Genomic DNA, 20,007 nt, shown 5'->3' on the forward strand with positions numbered 1-20,007 from the left:
CCTTCATACCTTTTCTAAATATTTTAGACTATTTTCCCAGCTACCCATAAGAAACAGAAATGTACCTCTCTGCTCTAGCGATGAAAACATCAATCTGCTTCTGTTGTGCTTCCAACAGGCCATGCAAAGCACACATACTAAACCATAAGCTCTGGTGAACACAAAGAACACAAGCCCCAAATCTCAACCTCTGTCCTGGGAATCACTGTTTTTCCTAGAAATGTAAGAGCTCCCCCGATGCCGTGATGTAGATGTCCCCCCGATTACGGCTTGTGTGTACCCTGTCATAATGAAGTTGGAGAGCAACTGGGCAAAGGAACTTGGCTGTTACCCACGGACTACTCTCACCGAGAAAAATCACTGAAAGCTGCTTCTGTAAACTAAAATCCTTGTGAAAGACATTTATGGTGGGTCTTTTTGTTTGTTTTTTGGTTATTAAACAGAAAGTAGAACTTCTTGGCTTTACAGTACCTCCCAAAATCCTGGCATAAAAGCCATCTACTTGGCTATACGAGCTTTGACGAGGGAATAAATTTCACCAGTGGGTTTGGGGAATTTGAGGATGAGTCACAATAAACACTAAGCTTAGTCAAATTTTTCATCAGTCTGACCCTTCAGCTCAAGTGAAATCCTTACCCAAGAACGCTTCTTCCTACAGTCCACGATGAGGCTGCCTCGATCTTAACAACGGGCTGCCCTCCTGTTCTATTAGCTGTCTTCTAGAGCATGAATTATTTTTACATTTCTGAATTTATAAAATAGTCATTAGTTTTGATCATGGAGCTTCATTTCATATTATTTTTACATTTTTTTAGGATTTAAGTGAAGTGACATAATAGCGGCATAGCAAATAACAATCCAGACAGTACACAGAGTCAGTAGAGAGCGCTGCCACCTTTTTTTTCCTTCTTCCAGAACAGAATGTACTTTGGTTTGCGTTTTACTGAAACTGAAAAAGAACAAAATAACTCAACATTGTAGCACGTGGCAAAATAAAGTCAAAATAGCAGATGTGAAAAGCAGACAAAAAAAAAAAAGAATATTAAATCATATCAGTTTCAAAATTACCCCATGGAAGTTTTCTAGGATGACTTTTTGAAAATTCCATTCCACAAGAAGTTTCGAAAGTCTTTATTTAAGTCTGTTAGAACAACAGCTTTCTCTGTAAAAGATTTCCAAGCAGTTCTAAGTGATACATGTGGGTTAATTGAAACTATAAATTAGCAGCATGTAGCCTACCCAAACTACTCCTGTTAGGAGTATATGTCTCCCTCATGAACGTGTGGTCAGACTTCTCTGTCTTTGCCTCTTGCTATGTCTTAAGAGACTTTTACCTGTCGTTTGCCTCACACCTGTCACTGTCGGTACTTATTTCCTCGTGGAATTTTTCATTTTGTCTCATGTGATGACAGACTTTCTAGAAACGGTGAATATGTCATTTTAGTCCCTACTGCTTATGGCAGAACGTGGCCATACATCTGCTCCTGAGCTGCTGAAGCTCTAAAGTGGCATCCCTTCTGTCCTTTTCTGCATACAAGATATTTAAGGAATTAACTACCTAAGAACACCTGGTGATGGAAGTTTGTATAAACAAGAACTTAGATGACCTTTTTCCCCTTTGCTCTTTGTTTTCCTCACCCTGATGCAATATACATTAAATACCTGTACAAGCCATGCATCCTCCAGCTCCCCTCAAACCATACAAGTATTCAAACTCCTCCCAACAAGTGCCACAGCACGGGAAATTAATGAAGTGCCCCTGTCCTCCAAACCTCGTGCCCATGCAGCATGCAAACAACGGGAGCTGTGCAAAGCACCATTCCCCAGCAGCAGCCCGTGAATGGCTTCTGCTCCTCGGGAACGTCAGGGCGCACCTCCTGTGTCCTCACACTCGAGCAACCTCCGCCAGGGCGCTTGGGCAGCTGCTCCTCACCGCACAACCATCAGCTACACCCCATCTCATTTAGCAGATCCTCCTGATGATGGAGTGGTATGAGATCAAAAAAAAAGACGTGGCATGGATGTGTCTGTGTTAACAATGACATCTGCAAATGGCTGGGGTTGCACAACAGAAGTTCAGGTACACTTTGCATTTGAACCCTTCATAAGGGATATAAATCTGCTAATTAGTTATGCTAAATCTGCTAATAAATTACGTTCAGACACATCACCATCCTAAAGAGCAAAGCAGCCACCCAGCAGAGTGCATCAGCCCCCAACTAAGCACAGGCTTTGTTACTGCTCACGCAGGCACAAGCCCCAGCACGCGGTGCAGAGATGCTTTATGGACTCAGCAGTCTGGGTCCGGACAACTTTGGGCAATTCTGCATCTTCTTCCATCTCACTGTGTTTGACATCCTCTGTTTCCCAACTCACGTGTCTTCAAAGTGGAGAGAAAGCAGCAACATCCCTGGGTAAGAGGCTCCAAAATCCCCTTCAGGGAGCCAGCTCGTCTCGTGCCTGCGCAAGCATCCTGGCACTCAGGCATGCAACCAATACTTACCTTCGGTCTCTAGTGACGTGTGTTATTTAAACACACAAATGAAGTCCCCCGTAGCCAACAGTGGGAGACTAGCACTTTTATAAGCAGTTACTCTCATTTTAGGATCAGATTAATTGTCTTCTGAAGTCTCTTAGATAGCCTCGGACTGGGTGCTGATATTTTTAATTATCTGAATCAGTAGAATGAATCCCATTCTGAAGTACACATCTGAGCGGTGAGATTTATTTTTAGAATGCTGAGCCTTCAGACTCTCGTTTCCAAGAACAGATTTTGGTTTGGATTTTAAGAGACAGACTACCCAAACAGCATGTCAATGCAGACAGGAAAGAACAACAGGGTTGAACAGTACACCCAGCCCAAACTGCTGCCTTACTTACCTGGCCATCTCACCTCAAAAATCTTCTACTCACTGTCCTTCCTTGTGCAGAACCACAACAAAGTGGATATTTGGCCATTCTCCTCCTTGACTCCCTTTAAATATTCCTGAAATCTTCAATCATCTGCAGAGCATTACCTCAAACCGCGTTCTGGTGCTAAAACACGAAGAGCAACATCACGCTCCCCCATCCTCAGAAGGCTGTCCTGTCTTTAGATATCTGAACTCCATTTTGCTGCCTTTACGTCTGTCTCCCTAATGCCGTGTCCCAATTACAGTTATTTGCTTTGACAGCCTGCAATCACTGGATGCAGACAGAACAAATGCTTCTTGTGCTTGCATCCTGTTAAGACATCTGGTGCTGATTTCTCCGTTCTAGCCAGGAAAAACTCCTCTCAATTCTGCTCCCAAACAAAATGCCAATCCCAACCTTTAACTGTTAGTTTCTCCTGCCCATATGTTGGTGATTCCTCCTCTTCTGAGATGATACCTGCATCCAGTCATCTGTTATTCAGAGCTAAGAGCTGTTCTTCAAGAACACAGGCACCAATTTGCATTTCCTATACATGGAGTATTAAGTAGGAAATAAAATATTCATACGTATGCTTTACGAGTAGCAATTATTCACTTCCCCATAACTGGTTACAAAAGCAGGACTCTATGTATTCATCCACACCTTTCTTTTCCAGCCAGATACAAAAAATACACCGGGAACTGGTTAAGATTGTTTGTCCACCTATGGGCCTGAGCTATCTCCCCTTTTCTGCAACCGTATCTGCAGTACCTGCAATCAGAAAACCTCCCTCTTCCCTTTCACCTCACGATCTAGCAAAAGCAGCAGCTCGGTGAGCCACGCTGAGTTAATTCTCACAGCACTGACACGGCCGGGCACCAGCCGACAGCAGTAAGCGGCCGAGTCACGCTGCTCGGGCTTGAACAGCTCCTCGAGTAGCTGCGCTCGGGCACTTCCAGCCTGCCACATCAGGCCCGGACAGGACGCTACGGAGAAAGGTCCAAGAACCTCACGAACAGAAGATGCAAAGCAGCAAGGCCCCCTCCTCCTTTCCCCATCCCTTCCTCAAGGCAGGTCGCATCCAAACAGCTCCCACTGGAAGAGGTGCTCTCCGAGGACCTTCTCTTTGGTCTCTCCCAGCACACAAGCAGAAGCTCTGCACTGCTGTCTCTCCTCAGCAGATCCCCACCTGGAATACCAAGTGAGAACAGAGCTGGGCTGTGCGCGCTGCTCTCCATCTCGAGAGACGGCTGGTGAAAATAACGAGCTGTTGCAGAAACTGAAGATACATTTGCTTAAGGCACACCTAGGCTAAGAACTGGAGGCACACAGGCTAGGTACAGTGCAGCATGTGCTAGCTTAGCAGTCTGGTGGTAACTTGGAACTCAAGTTCAAAAAAGAGACTATAACAAGCTGCACATCAACTCTAGAAGAGAGCAAAAATTAGACAACAATAACTCATGGGCAAGAAGCGAAAAATCAGAAGAGTCAAGTAACTTCTATACTGCACAGGGAGACCATGGTTGAAAGATTAAGGTGATGCAAGCCTAGTATCATTACTTTACTACTCAAACTCATTAGTGTAAAAAGAGCGCTACTTTTCTGTACTCTAAAGGCCCTGAGTGAAAAAACAAAAGTGCATGCTTTAGTCAACACCTGGCATTTAGTCCTTAGATGTCACTGAGACTTAAGCATATAACCTCCTCACTGATGCTCCCTGAGAACGGAATTAAAGCAGTGCAGTCGTTATGAAATAGCTAGTCTATGAATGCCAGTCTGTGAACACGTCTAAGAAAGCCAACTGCATCTTGGGCTGCATCAGAAACGTGGCCAGCAAGCCAAGAGAGGGGACCGTCCCCCTCCGCTCTGTCCTTGCGGGACCCCCCCTGGAGCCCTGCGTCCAGCTCTGGGGGCCCAGCACAATAAGGTCAGGGGCCTATTTAGGGTGAGTCCAGAGGAGGCCACGGGGATGCTCAGGGGCTGGAGCAGCTCTGCTATGAGACCTGGGGGCTGGGAGACCTGAGGCTGGGAGACCTGGGGGTGTTCAGCCTGGAGAAGGCTTCGGGGAGAACCTACAGCAGCCTGCCGGTACCTGAAGGGGCTGCAGGAAAGCTGGGGAGGGAGGGACTCTTTTGTCAGGGGGTGTAGTGACAGGACAAGGGGTAATGGACTTAAATTAAAAGAGGGTAGGTTTAGATTAGGTATTAGGAAGAAATTCTTCCCCCTGAGGGCGGTGAGGCCCTGGCTGAGGCTGCCCCGAGGAGCTGTGGGTGCCCCATCCCTGGCAGTGCCCAAGGCCAGGCTGGATGGGGCTGGGGGCAGCCTGGGCTGCTGGGGGGGTCGTGCCCATGGCAGGGGTGGGACAGGGTGGGCTTTGAGGTCCCTTCCAACCCAAACCACTCCATGGTGCTGTGATTCTACACAATGTGGAATTATTCAAAATGCACTGTGTATGTGCTTGGCCATTCAGTTTTACAACTAGCTAATACTACCATTTCTTAAAATATGTGCAGCAGCTTCATAACGTATATATTTCTTAATTTGTGTGTATTCTTGTTTTAATAAAATAGTTGAAAACCCCCAAATCTTGTGCTCAACTATTCTGGCTTTCAAAACTACAGCATCAGCTTCTGGAAGCTGAGCAAGGGACCTAATGAAAATGGAAGCAAAATACATGGAGGCAGTCTTATTTCACAGATACAGATATATGTTTGGCAAACTCTTTAATAAACACTGCAATCCAAAAAACAAGCCTTGGCTCTGTTTGAAGTTTTAGTTTTTCTGGAAGGTTCTGTGCTCCTTTTCTAGTGCAATGAGCAGCTCAATGCAGAATTTCAATGGCACAGCATTTACACTTCTGTAGAAAACACTTTTATTTAACGCAGAGCACGCATACTGGACCTGACAGCTGGATTCACAACTACACTCACCATCACTCTACGAAGAGATTAACAGTGATGACTATTAGACTCAAAATAATCAAATAGCAATAGTATGCTTTAGCCGGGAGAAAAATAATCACTGGAGAAGGAGGTGGAAAAACACCACCAGCAGCAAGCCTGGAAGAGGAGCAGCCTCCTGCAAACGCATGAGGCGCGTGCGCTGCTGCGTGCACAAACAGCCATGCGATTCCGGCTGCTCCGCACTGGGCTGGAGCAGGGATAAGAGATGCCAGCACTCTGCTGCCCAAAGAAAGAAAACGGTCTCACAGGAAGAGCTACTTGAACCCAGCATTACCAAGATTATTCCAAAAAGAACCTAAATTCAATGATGAGCATCGCAGCTCCCAGCTTTGGACAGGAATCAACCATGCCTGTTATTACCGCAATGTGATCACCTAGCTTCACCTGGCAGATGTCTGAGCCTGGACCTTCCCGTAAAACATCTGTGTGTGTGCATGACTCATTCACATCACTACATCCTCGGCCTCACCATGCCCTCACTTCCCCTTCTGTCCCAACTCCAGCTACAGACGCACTGAATTACACAACCGGTTCACTGTCAGAATGACACCGACAGTCGAAATTAAGAGCACGGTGCTTTCCATACAGTCCCTCTTAAGGGAGAAGAGCTCGATGGCACTATCACAGACTTCACTTGGGAACAGGACATCCAAAATGCTTCTCTGCAAGTGCTCACTCCAGTCTGTTAGGAGGACAGAAATCGCTGAACGACCCTTCTTGCTGCCTGTGCAACAAAGCCCTGAGGATGAAATCACTCAGCCCCATCTAGATTTCCAAGTTCCCACCAACAGCCTTCCCCCACATTCTCATAAAACTACATGAGACAAGGCAGGATGGATTGATAGATCACATCCTTCACATAAATAATTTCCTAGTTCCCAACCTTATACATCTCCTGGCCAAGGGATACAGACTGACAGCAGGTGTAGTAGGTGTAAATGGACCCCCTCCTATTATTACCTTCTTGAAAGCTTCAGCCCACGAAGCTAAGAAAACTGTAGTGTCCTCACAGTTGCGAATCTCCTGCTCAGCTTTCCCTGTTGCTCTCCTTCTTTGAAGTACGTTGTACCTTCAATTCCTTGTATTTATAAGAATTACCCAAGTTTATTAGTGTTATGCAACACCACATCAAATGCTTTAGAAAAGCTCAGGTGAATGGGAGTTATTGCCTTTCATGCATTCATATATTTTATTTATAAAGCATTTGTTCTTATCAAAGAAACCCACCAAACTGATACTACCCGTGATAAACCCTGTGATAAACCTGTGACAGTCTGTTATAAAATGTGTTTAAGCCATGTCTATTTACCTCCATATCGTTACGTTTGTTATTCAACATCTGAAGAACAGTTCTTTCAGGCTATGCCTTACGGGGGTCAATCAGAAAGCCCGTCACACCTCTTCACACTGCCCAGCCCCTTGGAAGATGCTGCCTCAGCCTTCATCTCCCGACCTCAGCATTCTGCAGGGGTACATGTCCTGCCTATCAAAACACTTCGTGTAGTGGAGATGAGATCAACAGGGTTAGAGTTGCATGTCTCACATTCCCCTAATACGCATATGCCTATTACTGCTATTTTCCACTCATACTGATGAGTTAGGGTATTTCCTACGAGAACTCCAATTCTAACTACGCAGTTACACCTAAGTGCACAATAGTCTTCTCTGCTTTGCACCCGCTACCGTGGTCACCTCCGTGTAATTACCCTTATTCTCATCACCCGTATTTCTTTTTGCTGAACATGCCACATTCTCCCAGCAGCTGAAAATTAAGTCTCCATTCCACCTCACAGCACCATAACCCCCCTTCATTTCCTAATTTTCCATATTTATCTTTTGTGGCTCTCCAGTCGTCCCCCACCTCCAATCACATGCTAGCTCTCCACTTACTCTTATTCTCCTTTAATGTTTCGGTGTTACTTTTTTTTCCAGTGTGTTATTTTGCTTTGCTTTTGCCAGGAATAGAGACTGATGACAGCGTTGGGAATTTCAAACAAGAAGCAACTCCAACTGTCTTTCACATCTGTACAGTTTACCTTCTAGCCTTGGCAGTTTCTCTGTATAGTTCCTCTATAGCTGAATCAAGACACCCAGCTGACACTATGCACTCAAAGTATGTTTGAGTACATCTTTTGATGCCAACGCCACCATAAGCAGCCCCAAGCTCAGCTGTTTGGTCCCACGTGCATGTACATCCCTGTGGGACAACACTGGAAACAGATCCAGCAACTGATTCAGGTTTAAAGTAACCCTAATAGCAGGGCTTATTTTTCATTTAAACAAGCCCTATCTACTTGTATCAGCACAAGTAACATGAGGGTGGAGGGCTGGTACACCAGGACCATACACAAAGCACACCCTCAGAGCCTTAGTTTCTAAAATTCTTAATTCTTAAAAAAAAAAAAAAAAAAAAAAAGCAGTATGACAACATGTCATTTTAATAACTTACTAAGCTTTCACACAGCTATTAGTGCCAACAGCGGGCAACTGCAGCTGCTGCAGGGATCTTCTCATTCAGCTAGCTCCATAAGGAGCAGGCGATGGACAGGCCTGGGCTGCCAGCTCGAGCTGCCAGAGCAGCAGTGGCCAGCAGCAGGTGAGATGATCCCAATTCTAGCACCTACACTGAAACTTTTCTGAGCAAAAACGTTTCATCCCTATTCGTAGGACATCACCTGTGTCTTCCTCCTTTGGATCCTGCAAGATGCTCAGGATTAGGTAACACCTTCATCATCAAGCAAAGGGGCAAGATGGATTACAGATCTCCCATGCAGTCAGCTTCCTACCCCGCAGCTGCTAAGAGTGCTGCTGCCAGGGCTCCTAGGCAAAGGCGCCTTCCTTTTGCTGCATGCAACACCCAGCAGCTTTGAGACTGTCACCCAGTTATTCTTTGCAGAAGGCAAATGATGTCAGGCTGCCTTAATGTCACCAATTCAGCAAAGCCTGTCTTTTTCCCTTCTTATTCCTTCTTGGATGCGGTCTTAAAAGCATCAGCTTACATTATTCCTTCACCCAAAACCAGGATGCATACCGACAAACCGGGAAATCAGATTCCATGCAGGAGATACTAGCCAAGGTCAGTATTCTTCTGCCAAGGTCAGTATTGGCACCATGAATGCGGAGAGGCCAATTTCAGGCCAGACATTCCTTCCTCAAGGCCACCAGCAGTCCAACAACATGCGAGGCTCTAACCTGCCCCGCCGAGAGAGCTGCACTCCGAGGAAACGGGAAGGAAGGCACAGAGCTTCAAAGATTCAAACAAGCTATGGCATCACTTGCGCTGCCTTTGAGAATTACTGTTTTAATAATGTAAAATGAGAATCAGGGCAGCCAGAACGCTCCTTAGTAACTATAAGAGCACTGGAGATACCACTGCCCAGGGGTAAAGGGACTGGTTCAAGTCCTCGTAAGCCCTCTGAGTGATAGGACAAGGCACAAAGACACCAGAGAACGCCGTATCTCAACACCTGGCTACAAACCTTAACTTTGCCTTGTTCAGAAAAGAAGCACTTAAGACATGTGGGCAAGGCTCAGTGTTTTATCTACGCTAGCACAAGCAGCCTGGATTTCTATCCTGGAATCCAGTGACAGGGGTGGGGGTAGTAGGGTCGGATGGTGCAATCGTGTTGTGTGACATGGCAAACGAGGTCATTCACTGCCATTTCAATAAATTCAGTCGTTCCTGAAGCTGAGTTGTCTTCCTTTCTCCATTCCTGCAGTAAGAAAGGATTAAAACATTAAGGCCCATGAAATACTGTAAAAACAGAAGGGGAAAATAGAAAAGCTGGTCCAAAAAGAAATGAGAATAATTTCCTAAGTCACCCAAAGATGTGACAACATTTTGATCCCATGGAGAAGTGAATGGGAGGTGCTCCCTGAAAAGGGGCGATACTGTACATTACAGGACCACTGCAGAAAAATACTAGGACATAATACATAGATGCAACTGTTTCCTGAAGTTATTTCAAGAGAAGTTTTGGAGAAATTTGGATGTTAAATTCTTATCCAACTGGAGATTAATTTTCTTAAACCCCGTTACCTCGCTCATCACATTACTGTACTATTGTTAAAATATACCTTATGACTACAAAGTTTTATAAAAGCTTAGATTTTTAAGGACATATCTTTGTGTTACTTCTATACTGTGTACGTAAACGGAACAGAATACATGTGCATATAAAGCAGATACACAACATGTTAATACATACAATTAACAGAGATAAAAACACATTATAAACAAACTATATATAAATACAGCCTACAAACATTTTAAAATATGTTGCAGCATTAAACACCAGCCAGCCAGGCTGGCAGGAAAGCCTTGTAGCTTTTTTTTTTTTTTTTTTTATTTTAAATTAATTGGAAACAGAAGTGCCAAGGTACTAACAGGCCCACTCCTGTTCTTACCCCTACCATCAGAGTGGTTTCAAAAGGGTATTTATCAATATGGTGATAGATACTTTATATATAAATATATATACACACATACACATGTATTATGTGCATGTGTGTGTATACACACATATAAATATGCATCTCTTGAAAGATGCAAAGCAGAAGAAACGATCTGGGACAAAGAGGTAAGGTAGGATCACAAAAACAGATCACCAATTTACAAATCTGGTTTGACTGAGACCGAAACCATTTGTGCCATGACTCTAGAGAAGCACACAGGCTTACTTACCATAGCCATATGCAAACTGCAATACAGCCTCGAAATCCTGAAAGCGCATGTGCACGCTCCTTCCATGATACCTGAGCTGGAGACTACTGAAGTCTACGCAAAGGAAGCAGCTCAGCAGTGTTTACACTGACTCAACACTGCTCCTAAGCCAAACAATTTCTGCTTTGCTCTCCATTTTGATCTTTCTTTGTAGCATGCACGGGCTGGACTTGGGGTCAGAATCTGTTCCAACACATTCAAACAGAATTTCAGTTAAAGTAAGTTTCAGAAGTCCACTGATTACTCAAAGAATTCAGGAAGTCCCAAAGCTATTTTTATTAAACTCAGTGAAATTCTCCATAAATTCTAGATTAAGTTGAGAATATGGTCTTTAGTAAGTGCTCCAGCTGCAGCTCTGCAAAGAAAAATCAATCAATTCTGAAAAATTTAACATTTATGGCATTATATACTATACTATATATTACTACTCAAATGAAGAAAGTTTGTATTTTAACTGTGACAAATTTAGTTTGAATTAATTTTGTTGCAAAGGAACTTATTCAACAATGCAATGTTAGTAGAAGTATGTTCTGACAAACTAGACTCAGATTTCCATTTTGCTATGTTCCCTGCCTTTATACGTAAATACTTAAAAAAAATAAATAAATAAAAATCAAAAGTATTTCACAGAACAAAGAGAAGCACCTGCTATTTACCTTCATTCAACTGCATTGGTAACACACACATGTAAAAATACTACCCCAAACATCCCACATTTCCTTTCAATCTCCTACTTTCAGAAAGTAATGAAAGCCGAAGGCAGCTTAAAAAAAAAAAAAAGCTTCAAAATCAAGAAGCAAAATAAGAGGAAATAAGGGAATAGGCAGGGCCCCTCTGACATCCAACTTCTGTGCACGCTGGGGAAGCATGAGGGGAATGACAAAAGGACAAAGGGACAGGGACCAGACTTGGGTGCTTTCCTTAAACAGCTTTTCCTACCACCACTGTTGGAGTCAGAATCTGAGCTAGATGCACCATTATTACGACACAGGAGGAATATCCCTATTCTAATATTCTCTATGCTTTTTTTTTTTTGGTAAAAGATGGGAGATAGAGAAACAAATAAAAAGGCAGGATGAACTTTGTTCCAGCTTGTTACCTGAAGTACCAGTGAGATGGAAATCAGCGTTGTCTAATACCTTTCTGTTTTTGGGGGGATTATTGTGGAAACGAAGGAGGTGAAGTTCAACAGTAAGGGACCCAAAGAGCCCCCACCACAGAGCAAGTGGTAGAGAGTCCAAAGCCAGGGAGGCCACAGGGAATTCTGCAAAAGGGAATCTCCCTCGAGGGTTAAGGGGTCTAATCTTTTTCTTTTTTTTTTTTTCCCTTCTGCCTTTAGAAAAACAGCCATTTCTGACAGGAGGCTCACACTGCATTTGGGTATGTTTTCTTACGAAACTTTCTGCTTGTCAGTACATGTTTTCCCTCATTTTTCATTGAAGAAAACTCTAAAACTGGAAAATAAAATGGTTATCAGTATGAACCTGCGTGAAGTGAATCACATAGGACTAACATGCATCGGGAAGAATTACACAGAAGTTGCCCTGGTTTCACCCAAAAAAGGTGGCAGGAAAGGTCTAAAATTCTGTGCTGCTGATTAAGCGCTCCTGTTCGCGGTGGATGTTGCACATACTAGTGGTAACATACTGTTAACTGTATACTCACTATACAAATATGCTGATTTCTGCTCTTTACCAATTCAGAACAAAGAATAATTTCAACTTGGTGAGATTGCTGGACTGAGGAATTCCCACAGCAAGAATAACTGGAAATGTAGTTTTCCACAGTATCAAGATGCCTGCGCTGACTTGGCATTGCCATCCATTCCGTGTTATCACAGAGTCACAGAATGGTTTGGGTTGGAAGGGACCTCAAAGCCCACCCCATCCCACTCCTGCCATGGGCACGACCCCCCCAGCAGCCCAGGCTGCCCCCAGCCCCATCCAGCCTGGCCTTGGGCACTGCCAGGGATGGGGCAGCCACAGCTCCTCGGGGCAGCCTCAGCCAGGGCCTCACCATTACCATGCACTGGACACTTCCCCCCGCCGCCCCTCTTATTTTACATCCCTTTTTGGAGGAAGTCACAAAGTTCAGTCAACAATCAGAGCCAATGTCTCAAAGGTATGATAACTACCCCAGCTCCTCCAGACAGAAGGATCATTTCCACAACTGAAGAACAAAGCAAGGCACCTGCTTTAACTCAGTAGGGGCCAATTTCAATTTATGAAAACTTTACAAGATTCTGTGTTGGCAAACAAGGGAGTATTACAGTAAGGTACTATCAAATAGAGCCTGTTTAAAGACAATGGCAGTATACTGCACTTCCGTGACACAGTTCCATGGGCATTTCTGAACAAGGCCTAGCAGGCCGCGAAGCATCAGAGCCGAAACTGGACAAGAGGAACCAGAATACGCTGCCTGACCTCAAGACTGCAGGATTCCTTGTTCTCAAGGGCTCTCTTCAAAAGTTGCAAAACAAATTTCTGAGTAATAGTATAGCTGGGTTCTGTTTTTTGTTGTTGTTGCTTTTTTATTTTATTATTGTTATTTTTAAATCAGTCAGGATAAACATCCTAAGATGGAGAGAACAACTTGTTTCCTGAAAAATAAAAAGTAAATCATGTGCCTTCTTTTAATTCCATCTTTCTAATAAGGTTACAAGTAACAAAATCTTTAGTGAAGCAAGCTTGATTAGCCTAAGTCATGAACACAGTTCATATTCTTCTGAAAAAATGTCAAATTCCAAATTGCACAATAATCCAATTCCTGCAGAAAACAAAAACAAAAAACCAAAATACGAACGATTAAGTAAAAGCCTAATACTATTTTGAAATACATCAACTGTCACCATAGATCATTTAGAAATATCATGAACATGTTCTAAATAAGCACTTAACAAAAACAGTAATGACCATGTAGCAAAAAAATAACAAAAATCCTTTGCACTATTGACAGAAAATTTCATTTAAATATTAAAACTAGCGTAAAATATCTAGGCTTTGTTTTGTTTAATTTTGAAAATACCTTATAAGAAAACAATACTGGTAATTCCATCCACAGGATTCTACAAAACTGCTGCTTCATTCATCAAATCTTTGAACCGTTTCAATATGAAAATTCCAATTTTTCAAATTACTTAAAAATCATTGCAGAGAATTTCCAAGCACTTGAATTAAAGCACAACCGAAGTATGAAGTTGGTACATTTTTGCAATTATTTCTAAAATAAGTTACTTTACATAAATACTCTCAAAATAACACAATGGGATTCAACTTCATTTTAGACATTTGGAAAGCAGTGTCATACTTTATTTAAAATAAACCCATGTAAAAACAAAGTTTAAATGAAAATGGTACCTGAAAAATAAATTATTTGATATAAAACAAATCAATAACTTAAAAACACACTAAATATACAAAATGTTTAACCATATACTGTACAGTATGGAAAACAATTGATAAAACCTTCTGTCCCACAAACAGATTAATTTATAAACAAAAGATTACATAAGTTAAGGGAAATGAAATCAATAAAAAGACTAGAAGTACAGTATTATTCAAAGTTACTGGTCAAATAAAGGTTTATACCAACTTATGTTTCAAATGTCTCACGTCATTTTCTTCTCAATGACCAAGTGAAAAAGTTCAGCTGTACCACTGAAAAGTTGCTCAAAAATGTTTAAAAATAAGGAACAATACGAGAATAAAGGTTCTAAAATGTGAACGCTACCAATTTTTCAAGGTTTCAGGTGGCAGTGCTACTATTACTGATTTTCCATCATTATCAACAAAATAATTTAGTGCTGAAAATTCCACTCAACAGAAAAATATTTCTAGTTAAAACCTTGGAAATCTTTTACCAAGTGTAATATACAATAAATAACTGCAGCAAGACTGAAGAAAACAATAATGGATTTAAAGTGAAATCTACTCACTGGGCGTGGTGTCTTGTTTAGAGATCATAAAGGCTTCAGCTGGATTTTAAATCATGCAGAAGGAGAAACCAACACCTACGGTTTTGTTTAGTTTTGCTACTTAAGACTATCACAAAAAAGCAATCACAAAACCAGTGCTGTACCTGATTAATCTGGGAGCACTCACTTTCAGAAATTAATTATAATTTTTCAATTCTGCTGGCTGTGTCATGGAGAAGTTGCACATTACAGAGGTACCACCTCTTACCAAGTAAGACTGTGTCCCCTTCATGACCACCATTTTTTTTAAAGTAGAAAACTAAAAAGGCATAATAAACGGATCAAGTCAATGCTAGCCTTTTGATTTTCATATTTATCATTTTATCATGCTGAGTACCCAGCGCTCAGAAGTGCAGAGCTACATTAGAGGAATTTGCCTAAGGGACAGAAGACAAATTTCTGCCTCCAAATACAAAGATTATAGTAGCTAGGGTGACAAAACCAGTTTTGGGGAAAAATAAAATAAAAATAAAAATAAAAAATGAACGTAACTCCACTAAGAGAGCCAAAGGGAGCAGTGTTTTCTTATGCTAAATGCAGATTTGGTCCCTTCACTCTAAAGCTATTCTTGGGAGCCTAAGAGGCAAAACGTTACCACAAGGTGCTTCGCTGACAGTGTTACAGAGGACAAACCTCCTCCGTTTGCAAGTCAAAATATGGTAGGTGACCTTCTGAGAGAGGCAGCACTAGGACAAACAGATCCGTATTTGAGCTTTGTGACTGAACCAGGAGAACACCGTCAGTAGTTCACAAAAAGCCGTATGTTAAAAACCTCCCACACGTCCTTCCATTTTTCAGGTAGATTTTTGTTTTTCCAGAGAACCTTGTTTCAATAAGCAGTTTCTTTTATTTTTCCCATGTTTACTTTGATAGAAAAGTTGATGTGGGGATATTCTCAATGTGTTTTTTAAAAGCACAAATGCAACTACAAACTACCCAAGAAGTAGCTTTAATTATTCCAGTTTAGAATATACTGAAAAAGAAATCTCTCCTGAAATATTTGAAGAATCTCTATTTTATTGACCTAACCCAGAACATTAAAGCAAAGTAAAATTTTAATGGCTGTTTAAGGACTCTAAAGACTATTCATTTCCAAAACTTAACATTCAAAATATTCAATCTTAGTTGTAACTGCTGAACATCCTTGCTGTAGATGTAGGTATGCCAGTTTATTGCAAGATTTCAAATCGCTTTGTATAAACGATATTACTACAGAATTTAACACCTCTGCAAAAATTGGTGTTCTCTCCATACTGATACCCGCCGGTCCTTTGGACCACCACAAGTGACCATAAGCTGGCCAACTGACTGCAGTGAAGTTTATCCTATTTTAGTGATTTGTGTACCTCCAAATATTCAGTGTTTTTCATATCATGATACAGATGTACTGAAAAAAACATAAGCAACCAAAGGGAAGGAAAGGGCTGTGCAGACACGCTGCTAGGGGGACGCTGCTCTGGACAGCGATGTTTCCTGACTTCTCCTCCCACCTTAAAGGACGGATCCTCAAGGCCTTCTCAGTCCCAGACCTAGAGCAGAAGCAAAGGGATGGGCACAGCAGGCAGCAGCTGCGGGGGCTCGGGTCCCCTCCCTCTATGCAGAAGAGTGGAGTACAGATACTCAGGTAAACCAGATTTATGATGGCGTGGCTCAAAGAACAAAAGCTCAACACTTTAGTGTACAGACACCGGCTAGAATGGAATCACAACAAAAACTAGAAACTCTATGCTGCTTTGATTCTGCTCATGTTTAATAGCTTTTCTGGTGTTGCCATCCCCTCTTTTGAAGGAACTGTATTCGCCTCTTCCAGCTTACATAAGCTACACAGCAACATCAGTTTCCTTTTCCGTATTTACTGTGAAATTTCCCTATTTGCAAATGGTTAACAGAATGTTTAAACGGTGATTAGGCTCGTGGCTAGCTTTCTGCACAGGGCTGAATTCCATTCATAGTGGAAATCTGGGAAGCAAGTGTAAGTTACTGAGCAGGAATAAGAATTTATCAATAAATCAACAGGCTGGAATAGACTAGTCTGAATAGAGCCTTCAGAGAATTTTAATTTTGATACATTTTTTTTAATACATGTATTTTTACATACTATTTTTTTAATTTTATTTTTATTCTGCATAACACAACTAAAGCCCCAAACATCTTCAGAGTTTTGAGGTGGTCTAAACCACCATCAGGTCAGTTCTGCTCTGAACTAGACACTGTCTCATTTTAGAGTGAAACTCCACAGTCCTGCGAGGAATGCAGACCGCTCCTGTGCAGCTCCGGAGGCAGTCCCAGCACAAGTGTGTTCTGCAGCCATGCTCTGGCCTGGTTCCTGCACTGCCAGATACAAGTATTCGGAAAAAAAGTGGAGAAACGGACAGATGCAAAGAAAGGGAAGGGCAATAAGAGATTCTAAAGCAAAAGGTGCCGAAGCAACAATACCAGCCATTCAGCTGGTAAAATTTCCAGAGGTACTGAAGATGCTTGCCTTAACAAAGCCCTGAAGCCTGATCAAGTTCTGATGTACAATCCTGCCCTCACTCAGTGAGCCTTTTTATTGCTGCAGAGGCCAAGCCAAGGCTCAAAGGTGAAGATTTGCAGTGCAAACGAGATGGCTGCCGCCTGGCGAAGTGAAACCCCAGCGGGACTCATCGCCCAGACAAATGGAAAAAGCTACAGAAGCAGAGGCTGGTTTTTGCTGAAGTGCTAAGCATCCACATGCAGAACAAGTTCTTTTTATAAGAGCAAATGAGTTTTGAGTGCAAAGCAAACAGGTCTATTTGAAGATAGAGCCCAGCTGAAGCACAGCAATACATCGCTGAGCATCCCCTTTGTATCCCCAGCTGGCAGATCCTCAAGCTGAGGGTACCCTGACTATGACATTGATGAAGGAATCCACCCCCCAAGCCTCCCTCCTTTTTTTTTATCCTGAAGAGATGCAGATAAACCTCACTTTGTCATCATATTTGCCAGCCTGATCAAAGTGTATAAAGGAAGTGGTGTCATCCAAAATGCAGATGCATGAAATCCAGATTAATCCCTTCAGAAATCCTGGCACCAAGAACACAACACCAGCCTCGGAGACACCATAATCCTCTTCAACATCTACACACAAAACACTGCAGTAGAAGCATGGACAACTATGCGTTGTCACCAGGAATGATACCTGAACCTGCTGAAGCAAGTAACTGTGGGCACCCTGCGATGCTTCTCAAAGCCCCCAGAGCACTCCCGTAGCAGCTGTGCCCTGTAGCCCATCTCCAGCATGGACCATCAAATTCTTAGTTCTTTAAAATCTGATCATCATGTACTCATCCGGTAATCAAGACTTCTGAGTATTCTCTACCTTGTTGAGCCTACTGCATCTCATGAGAAAGGTAAACAAAACTCTGGCTTGAGACTGGCCCTTTGTATGACAAAGATCTTGTAAGGCCAGAGATAGAAGTATCAACTGAAAGGAACTTCTGTATCTCAAAATAAATCAACAAATAAACTTGCAGTTTTCATCCTTTAAACCCTTAACTCCCTGAGGATTATGGAGACAAAATCACTTTGGAAATGGGTAAAATCAGGTGTTAGCTTGAAAGAATGGTATGCCAGATGATGTGATAAGAAAACCCAATTGTTCTTACCTTTCTGTTAGAAAAATTGTTGACAGATTACTTGGTACTGGAGTTTAGTTTCCACTTCCCGAAGTTTCCTTTTGCTCTTTACTAATCCAATGTACAGGCTATTGTTTAGGTCCAAAAGCATCATAAATACATTCACTTTTTTTCTTGATTTTTACTACTTAAGCCAAATATTTATTGACTGTTAGAATGGTGCAATGAACAGACCACGCACTTCTTCCACCATCAGCTCTTGATATTTAGGTAGGATATTTCTTTCCCTTTTCACTGACTCAAGGAGCTGCACTCTGCTCAGGTGAATTGCCTAGTAGCTGTTTTCAGATCAACTATCAAAGGCGTCTGGGATCAGATGTTTCCTAAAAGAGAAATTGCCATACCGCTACTGACAGTATCCCACATTTCCCTCTTATTTAGCAAATGAATAGGAGATGGAAAGACAGGGAAGCAGTCGGATGACACTAGAAGCCTCCAAGAAAAGTTAAAATAAGTAAATGTGACAGTTGGTGAGCTCACAGTAGTGTACTGCTGATACATGCCTGTAATAACTGTAGATGCAAAGTCATATTCAGGGTGTCATTTGTTGGAAGTCTGATCTCAATCTAAATCCTCTAATAAAGCAGCAGCTCCCATTTAGTTAGAAAAAAGATCTTACATGAAATAAGGCAAGAGAGAATTAGAGGAAATTGGAAACCATTTCAGACTCACTCCAGTGGAACAGCGGAGTATTGAGGTTAAGAGGTGACGGGTCACAGTAAGATTGCTCTGTACTATGCAGTTGTAACTTGGGAGAAATCCCAACAATGCTTCTGAATCTCTTCTTGTACACCAGAAAAGAAGGATTCGTTGAAGTGATAAATAATGATAAATCAGTGGAAACGTCTGGAATAGACAGCCCAGAAGTGGCTGGCAGACAGCATGCTTGGGGTGAGGCATCATTCCGTCACAGCCACTGTTTTACAGACCACCACCATACCGTACCAAATCTCAGGCTGCCCAGGTGTCTCAGAAGATGACAGCGCGAACAGGACTGGCAGGAGTGGCAAGGCAGAATATGTTAATGGTAGAACAACACTTAAATTCATTGCACACAAGCTCAAAAACGGTGGGAGGCTGCTCACTATGCCAAAGCCTATCCGTATTCCTTCAAGCGTACCACAGGCAGTTCCAGAAACATAGCAGCAGCGGTTCCTAGACAGTGCTAAAGGCAATTAACGGAGCTGGGCACCTAATTCAGCTGCTCTCCAGCCGGGGTGTGCAGAGATGCTGATGCAGATTTCTTTGGGCTGCACAAGCCCGCCGGTCCTGTTGCAGGAAGAAGAGAAGCAATTGCCATTGTAAGGCAAGGTCAGCTAGGGATGGAAACGATACAAGCAGACAGCACGGATCAGCCTCAGGAATGCAAAAACAAGCTCTGGGACTGGCAGAGGTTCACACAAAAAAGAGACACTGCAATAGAACTGACCCAATTTTCGCATTTGCCCTATTTTTTGGCAACTGAACATAACTAACAGCCCTGAGAGTTGCCCAAGCTAAGTCTCTAGTCATGCACAGTATCCTTACACAGCCTTTACCTGATAGAGTAATCCTCCTCCTCGGGCTTCCTACCAAAGAACACCTGTAGGGTTACATCAGCCTGTGGCACGTAGCTTCTATGTGACAGGTTTATTGTAGTGCTCTCGTTTCACAACCCTTTTTCTTCTACTCATCTGTCAAAGGAGTAACTTAAGACTCTTAAAGAAGAACTAGAGTTCTTTAAAACAACACTCTTTGAAAGCTGGACACTTTGTGCAATACTTAGCAAAAAAATAACAGAAAATAAAAAACAAAACAAAA

Source organism: Anser brachyrhynchus (genome assembly GCF_964034855.1).
Source record: "Anser brachyrhynchus genome assembly, chromosome: 23".
Lineage (NCBI taxonomy): Eukaryota > Metazoa > Chordata > Aves > Anseriformes > Anatidae > Anser > Anser brachyrhynchus.